Genomic DNA, 9,154 nt, shown 5'->3' on the forward strand with positions numbered 1-9,154 from the left:
TACGTCATATTGTCTCTTTATTGTTAATGGTGTTTAATGTTTGTGTTGGCACCGTTTGTTTTACATCACCATTACATCACCTAATCAACATGAGTTAGACTTTAATATATTATCGCTCAGTCAATCAAATCATCGTTATGGGGTACACACACACAAAGCTGGGCATAGGAGGGGCTAGCACCCCTCAATTAACTCCAAATCAGAGCATCTGTGGTGTCTTTACTCTTTACCCTTATGCTCAAAATTCATATAGTTGAGATTGAGGCCCTAGGAGGGGTCCACATTATTTATTTTTTCTATTTGGGATTTTTGGCATCCATCCTAATATAAAGATTTTGATGATCCCAAGAAAAAAAGTGGTCCAAAGTGTTTCTTTCAATGTTTTGTGAGACTATGAGACCTGTAGGCTTGCTGGCTCGAACACCGACGAGAGGTAGCACAAAAATAGATACCATTTAATTCTAGTCAACTTCAGGTTTCCAATGGGACCAACCTTGTCATGCTACCGTGTTGGGGAGTGGGCTAAATACATACAAAAATGGCCACCACCCAGACAACTGTACTGTTACTGTATGAGACCACTGTACTGCATCTATAGCTGCATGAGACCACTGTACTGCATCTAGAGACCACTGTACTGTATTTATAAACCACTGTACTGTATCTCAAATCAACTCAAGTGCTGTATAGGTTAAAACTAAGAAACCGGGAAGGCTCGGTAGAAGATGCACTACAGTGGTCTACAGATGCACTAAAGTGGTCTACAAATCACAACAGTGTTTACAGATGCACTACAGTTGTCTACAGATGCACTATGGTGGTCTATATAGATGTAGTACAGTGGTCTACAAATGCAACACTGTGGTCTACAGATCACGACAGAGGTCTACAGATGCACTACAGTTGTCTACAGATGCACTACAGTGGTCTATAGATGCAGTACAGTGGTCTCTATAGGTCTAATACAGCTATAAATACAGTAAAGTGCACTGTCTCATTTTTATAATAGGCGGAAATTACATATTTGTACTGCATGCAAAAAACTACATAGTTATTTCTCAAAACTACATGAGATTTGCATAATTGTGGCATGTCTGTACATGGGAGGCTTGTAGGTATCCATGTAAGTTTGTAACCCATTTCCCATTCACAAATATTGAGGTGAAAGCTCAAGGGACCACTTGGAAAATGGTTATGCCTCGCCAAAATGTTGTCTAACTTTGAATCATTCAGGTATTTAGCCCGCCCCCTTCCTGACAAGGTCCCATTGGAAACCTGAGTTTTCAGTTGGGTGCTAAAGTTCAGGTTTAGCACCCTTGGCAGTTATAAGTACCTGTTACCCTGAGGATGACTCATCACTCATGTGGTGGTTTTTGCAACACTTAACACTCAAAGGTGCGTTTCTCGTAATGAGAGCTCTATGCACTGCAACCCTATAAAATCCCTCTCTTTTGTTGATGGGCTGTTCTCGGTGTTGGACAGTAACTACATTGTGCTTGTGATCATGTTGTACTCAGGGAGTCCTTGCAAAAGAGAGCATGCTCTCAATGGTCTTCCCTGATTAAATAAAGGTATGTACTTAAGTACAATTTTGAAGTATGTATTATTTATTGAAGTAATATTCCAATTTCCAATTGTGGTGTATTATGAATCATAACATATTCATAATTACATGGTTAGTCATAATTGTACAACTTTAACTCTGTATTTATCCCTGATCTCACTCCAGTGTCTCACCAAAGTGACCCACTAGAACTAAAGGTCTAAAGGCTATCTGTAGGTAGGGTCAGCGACCAGGCCTTGGCTTACGGCAGCTGTAAAAATACCTAGGCTATTGGTTCACTCAGGAAGACCACCTGGGGCTTCCTGGTTGATCAGAGCCAATATTTATGATAGGAGGTTAACAGTTTGTCTTTGCATTTTATTACTACAGTGCCTGTCACAGTTGGGGTCTTTGGAGATCGAAGGCCTCAGAATGCTGTATGGAAAGATGACTTGCTGCTTGTAACTTGATGTAACTATGGGAGATGCCTCTTGATTGAATAAAGAAGGACTTTGCTTTGGAATCGAGACTCATTTCATGCTATATTAAGGAAAATAAGGTTATAATCCACGGACCTGTGAAGGAAAGATTCCACACAATAATTTTACTTTTATCAATTTCCAATACTTTTACTTCTACATCGACAAGCTTACAACGTGTTGCATTGTGAGCTTGTAGATCTGCTATTTTCAGCATACAACCAAGTCTAAAATCAACAATTAAAACGCCATCAAGTCCGCCAAAATACATTCTAGTCGACTAAATCAACTGTAGATTTTTGATTGATTATGTATATTTCCATGTTCTGCACACAAAGTGCCCAACCCTCATGGGTTTATAAGACACCATTTCACATTTACATTTACAGCATGCATGTTTACATTATATTCATAATACATTGAATTACAGCCCACTGAGCCCAGAGTTATAAAGAGTATATTCTATCTTCTCTCCCAAGCTTGACAAATGAAATCTGCCACATCAAAATCTCCTTTAACAAAACATATCTAAATTTTGTCATGATCATCTAACTCAAGGAAATCCCCACAGAATATAGATAGAAGATATCTTGTTAACAAATACTTCTCTTATGTCATCATATTTAGGGCAACTAAAACTGACAAATTTTTTGACTAAAATTTACTCAAATTATATTTAGTCAATTAAAGGACTAAAGGTAAAACATTTCAGATGACTAAAACACGACTACAACTAAATGGAATTGTATTCAAAAGACTATGACTAAAACTGAATCAAAATATGCTGTCAAAACATCAGCACTAATTCCATTCTCAAACACCAAGAAGAGTTTGATCTATGTCTTTCCCATAGACCAACATGCAGATGTCACTGTTCACTGTTCCTAGCCTGAAGCTCCTGCAAATATGCCTCAATAATGAACCCTCTTTCAGGTATTTTCCGCTTGGCATCTTGCTCCATGATCAGGGTCAGCTGGGCCTGCTCAGCATTTCTATACATACAGTACATTTATGTACATACATTTTTAAACATGTATATATATATATATATATATATATATATACCTCTAGTCTAGGCTGTAGTTTCCAATTACATCCTGTGGCGCCCTCTCCTGGTAGTAGTCTGTTGCTCTCATTCACGTAATAAGGTCTCCTGGCCACTTGATGGTCATGATGACTTGTGGTACTGGTCCCTCTTGGCTGAAGACTGCAGAGTAGCGAGTCGGGGCCTAAAGAGCCATGGCTCGTCGTGCACTACTGTGCGCTACTGTGCACTACTGTGAAAAGCCATGGTTCATACTCATAGTGCACTATAGGCCTACATGTGTCCTACAGGGGTTCCAAACCTTTCAGATCGAGAGGCAAAATATACATTAGTGCCTCCCTGTGACCCTAAATGGTCAAATTAACTAATCTACAAGTTCACAATGGGTTGCTTTTCAAAGCATTGTGAAAGGACTTATATGAAACGTATCTATTCATATTATGTGCATTATGAGACATATAGGCTATGCAACATAATGCCACATTCAGGTCCATATGCATATGTACATATGCATCATATAGATTATAGAGCATAGCTCTCATATATTGACATATTCATGTTCATTTCATATAGATCACAATGCATCCTATTTAGCTCCTATATTCCACATCCAGATTCATAGATTACTGTTGACATAATACACCATATGAAGCTCCTATATCAACATGTCACATCCCACACATTTGCACAATCCATATATAATGTAAATTACGGGTGTGATTTTTTATTTATTTATTTGCGAGTTAATGTGAAAATCAGTCAATCATCAGTCGACTATTATATAGGTGTAACCAGGTGGACTTTAATGCAGTTTCTCTCATTTCCCCTATGGTGTGTTTGTGTCACTGACATGTCATAATGTCATAATGTCATAATGCATTATATAATGTCATAATGTCATAATGTCATAATGCATATATAATGTCATAATGTCATTATGTCATAATGCATATATAATGTCATAATGTCATAATGTCATAATGCATATAGCATGCTAGCATGTTAGCATTAGTATTTATGATGAATTCCTGTTCTGTTCTTTGTCTATAGAAGTGTCTATTTGTACGTCTCTAAATGTTTTGATGAATTGAACATGGTGGACCCTCTTGTAAACAAGTGTAATGCTTAATTGGGTCGTCCACTCACAGTTAACAGCCTTTGTATTGAGTTTGGGCTTGAAATGTACTGTAATTCTGCAAACTGTTAATAAATATTTCAATCAATCAATCAAAAAGTATGTTAGCATGATAGCATGCTAGCACGTTAGCATTAGCATGTTAGCATCAAATGGTGGTCCGTGGCTTAAGGCACCCAGTGAAATTTCTTGAAATTTTGTGTCTAGTTATTGTTATGTTATTGTTATTGTTGACTGGTGTACCACTGTGCTGAATGAAGTAAAACTTGAAAAATAATTAAGTTGAAAATTACACCAACACAGAATGGCATACTCCTTAAACCTATAGGCCTACAACTTATTCAAAGGAAGAATCAGATCATAAAATAACAAATGAAGCATGATGTGGGATCAAACAGGATGCAGAAATATTAGGATTCAAGTACCGGTATCTCCATTTTTACTCAGCTTTCATGATTTGTTCCTGTAACGCTTTATTACAAATATAATAAGGGGGACTGTAACAATAAGTTAAATCTGTATTTTATGTTTTAAAATCTCTTTTATGTCTTTACTTTTCCTCATGTAAATCACTTTGAATTGCATATGTTATGAATATCTTCTAGCTTATGTGTAATGTATGTATTATTATTCTCTACTTTTACATAAAATTTGAGCAAAACTGTGGAACATTACAATTGTGATCATTGTTCATTGTCTTGCAACAGGTTAAACACTGTGCGTGTGTGTGTGTTTGATTGATTGATTGAAAATTGTATTAACAGTTTGCAGAATTACAGTACATTTCAAGCACAAACTCAATACAAAGGCTGTTAACTGTGAGTGGACGACCCAATTAAGCATTACACTTGTTTACAACAGGGTCCACCATGTTCAAATCATCAAAACATTTAGAGACGTACAAATAGACACTTCTATATAGACAAAGAACAGTACAGGAATTCATCATAAAGGAGGTAAAAAGGGAAAAGAAACATATACAGTGAGGGAAAAAAGGGGGGGGGCGGTGGGGGGGGGATTCAGATTTTACGGGGGCCAGTTTCGAATTGCAGCCATCCGTAGGTGCCCTTTGAGAGCGGTTTTGAAGGAGTCAAGGGATTCGCATGTCTTAATGACTGTTGGTAGGGCGTTCCACATTTTGGTGGCATAGGAGCGAAAATAATTTAGTCCCTTGTTTGTGCCGAATCTGGGTTGAACATGATTCGTTGCACTCCCTCTGGTGTTGTGGGTGTGGACTTCGTTAACATTAAGGAAGTATCTACACAGGTACATGGGTATCTTGGTGGAGTATCGAATCTTGTGGACCAGACCCATTGCAAGATGCTGTTCTCTGTCGCCGACCCTAAGCCATGCCAGTCTGTCAAAGTGGGCAGGGGTGAGGTGGGTTCGGGGGGTGAGGCCAAGTAGGAGCCTGACCAGTTTGTTTTGGGAGGTCTGGAGCCTAGTTTTAAGGGCCTTTGAGGTGCTGTGGTACCAGGAGGTGCATGCATAGTCAAAGAAGCCTTGTACAAGGGCTCCTGTTAAGGTCTTCAAGGTGTTTTTGTCGACCAGTGAGGAGATCCTGTAAAGGAATCTTGTTCTTTGGTTGACTTTTTTGATTACGTTGGTGGCCATTTTATCACCGGAAAGATTAGCCTCCAGGATGGAACCTAGGTAGGTAATTTCATCTTCACGTGTGATAACATTGTCACCCACTCTAACCAAGAAGCCATTTGCCTTGCTGAGATTACTATTAGATCCAAAGAGAATGGATTCAGTTTTTCCCAGGTGTAAAGATAGTTTGTTATCAGCGAGCCAGGTGCAGATTCTACCGAGTTCAGAGCTGAGGGCATTTTCAACCTGCAGTTTGTCCCTGTCCGAGACCAGCAGTGCCGAGTCATCTGCGAACAGGAACAAGTTGCAGTCACAAGCTGAAGTCATGTCGTTAACATATATTAGGAACAGTAGAGGCCCTAGTATGCTTCCTTGTGGAACGCCACAGCTCACTGGGAGGGGGGTGTGTGTGTGTGTGTGTGTGTGTGTGTGTGTGCGTGCGGTGTGTGTGTGTGTGTGTGTGAGAGAGCGTTGCATAGGCCTACAGTAGGCTACATGTAACATGCATGGTAAATTGGTAACATGAACCATTATTGGGGTTTCAATGTGGTGACAGAGTGAATGTTCATGGGTTTGGTCCGTGCCACATCCTGTCACTCTGGGGGAGACAAGCATCACCAAAGGAGACAGAGAGATTCTCTGCTGAAATATCCATTTAGCAACGGATATTGTGCCCTGATAGGATTTATGTGCTGGTGCTAAAACACTTTCTTCATCCTGTGGCAGCATGAGACAGGATGTGACCTAAGTACACATTTAGACATTTTTCCTGCAAGTGACTTGTTACAATTTGTGAAGACTGAGCATATGCTTTCTGAGTTAACTGTAACATGTTATTTGGCTGAGAAAATATATGATCAGGATGGAATGTGTAAATTGGGCTTGATTTCTCAGCTACCTGCAGATACCTTATTTGGTGTGGAGTGACATTTACAAGAAGTGTATAAATACTGCATGACGCTTTCTGCTGGTAGGGTTCTTAAAGAGAAGCCGGATGGAGATGTTGCATCCCAGCAGGGTTCAAGCCTTCCCTACACTCTCCTAGATACAAGGGTGTTTGTGGTTGAAGCACTGAGCATGAGGTTAAGGTTAACTGTTCCCTCTACATTTTAGACCAGATCAGAATGTTTAAACGTAGAGAGGTATTTCCAGGATGAATGTCTATGGCTATCTGCACAATATACAGTAAAAGAAAGTGTCCAGAATATTAGCTATGTCTAGATTGTTAACCTGTGGATATTGTGGGGTGTCTGTAGGCATCAGGCCAGGTCAGCGCCACCCCGGGAGCTGCAGAGACAGAGGACAGTGCGCAGCACAGAAGACCACTCGCCGGCTCGGCCACGTCATCGAGGGCCGCTTAGCCGCTACCTACCTATACTTACCTGCTCGACCAACTTGATTTTGCTGCGCTGTGTGGCAGACAGTTTAAGTGTGTGTTGGCTGACGCTCTGGCTCATTCTCCACTGGCTCTCCGCAAGGGAAACAAGGGTGCTGAAAGGCGGTAAGAGACATCCCCACACATTTCCCTCACTTACATATCGTAATGAGATACTAATAGTATGTTTCCATTATAGGCAACCTACCTCCGGGCCAAACGTACCTGGAAATGCATGCAAATGGAAATCACTTACCTGTAACCTGGAGGAAAAAGGGATAGAGATACTCACCTGAACCTAGAGGGGCAAAACGGGGAAAGCTACTGTGGTTGCAAGCTCAGCTTGTGGAAGTTCAGGGATGATAATACACAGGTGAAATAATCAGGCAGGAACCTAGATCAGCTTAGTAGCGTTTAATCAGCAAGATGCGTAGCACAATCGGACAGAGTATCCACACGATCTGTGATAGACGCACACTTGGTCCTCCAGACCCTCCTCATTTTATACTCTTATTCTACGTGACAAAGTTAGCTCGACATTTTGGCCGCCTATCTTCCCATTGTTTGACTATTTTCATCATGTCAGGTGTTCTCTCATGTCCCTTCCAGTGATCATGCCCACGATCACAGCCCTTCCTGTTTGCCTGTCCCCCCTTGATTAGCTGATCCTAATCTTCCTCTTTCTTCTATTTTCTACCAAACTGTCTTCTAGTCTTATTAATGCGGGACTGATTACTGGAACGATTAGTGTTCTTGCTGCTACATGATGTTCTATATACTGTATGTCCTCTCTTTTACTTCCATGCACCCTTTGTTCTGGTTGGTGCTCTGATGATCTGGTAAACACCTTACCGTGAGTGGACTGTTTGTTCCTTCTAAGCTCCATCTCGAAAGTGATGGAAAAAATAGTCTATGAACAGGTTGAAAAGTATCTTGCCACAAATAAATTAATGTACGAGTTCCAATCTGGCTTCAGAACATTGAACCACTGACACATGCCTTCTCTATTTGAGCGACCACATCAAACATGAGGTGGATGCTGGCAAATACTGCGGCATGGTCATGCTGGACCTCCAAAAGGCTTTTGACACCGTGAACCACTCCATACAGGTTAACAAGCTAAAAGCAATTGGTTTCGATAGCACATCAGTGAGCTGGATGCAATCCTACCTGGAGGGGAGAGAACAGATGGTGTTCCCCCCCCCCCCCCCCCCTCCCAGTGAGCTGTGGCGTTCCACAAGGAAGCATACTAGGGCCTTTACTGTTCCTAATATATGTAAACGACATGACATCAGCTTGTGACTGCAACTTGTTCCTGTTCGCAGATGACTCGGCACTGCTAGTCTCGGACAGGAACAAACTGCAGGTTGAAAAGGCCCTCAGCTCTGAACTCGGTAGAATCTGCACCTGGCTCGCTGATAACAAACTATCTTTACACCTGGGAAAAACTGAATCCATTCTCTTCGGATCTAATAGTAATCTCAGCAGAGAGTGGGTGACAATGTTATCACACGTAAAGATGAAATTACCTACCTAGGTTCCATCCTGGAGGCTAATCTTTCCGGTGATAAAATGGCCACCAACGTAATCAAAAAAGTCAACCAAAGAACAAGATTCCTTTAGGATCTCCTCACTGGTCAACAAAAACACCTTGGAGACCTTAACAGGAGCCCTCGTACAAGGTTTCTTTGACTATGCATGCACCTCCTGGTACCACAGCACCTCAAAGGCCCTTAAAACTAGGCTCCAGACTTCCCAAACCAACTGCTTGGCCTCACCCCCCGAACCCCTGCTCACTTTGACAGGCTGGAATGGCTTAGGGTCGATGACAGAGTACAGCATCTTGCAATGGGTCTGGTCCACAAGATTCGATACACCACCAAGATACCCATGTACCTGTCTAGATACTTCCTTAATGTTAACGAAGTCCACACCCATAACACCAGAGGAAGTGCAACGAACCATGTACAACCCAGATTCGGCA

Source organism: Electrona antarctica, assembly GCF_951216825.1.
Source record: "Electrona antarctica genome assembly, chromosome: 11".
Lineage (NCBI taxonomy): Eukaryota > Metazoa > Chordata > Actinopteri > Myctophiformes > Myctophidae > Electrona > Electrona antarctica.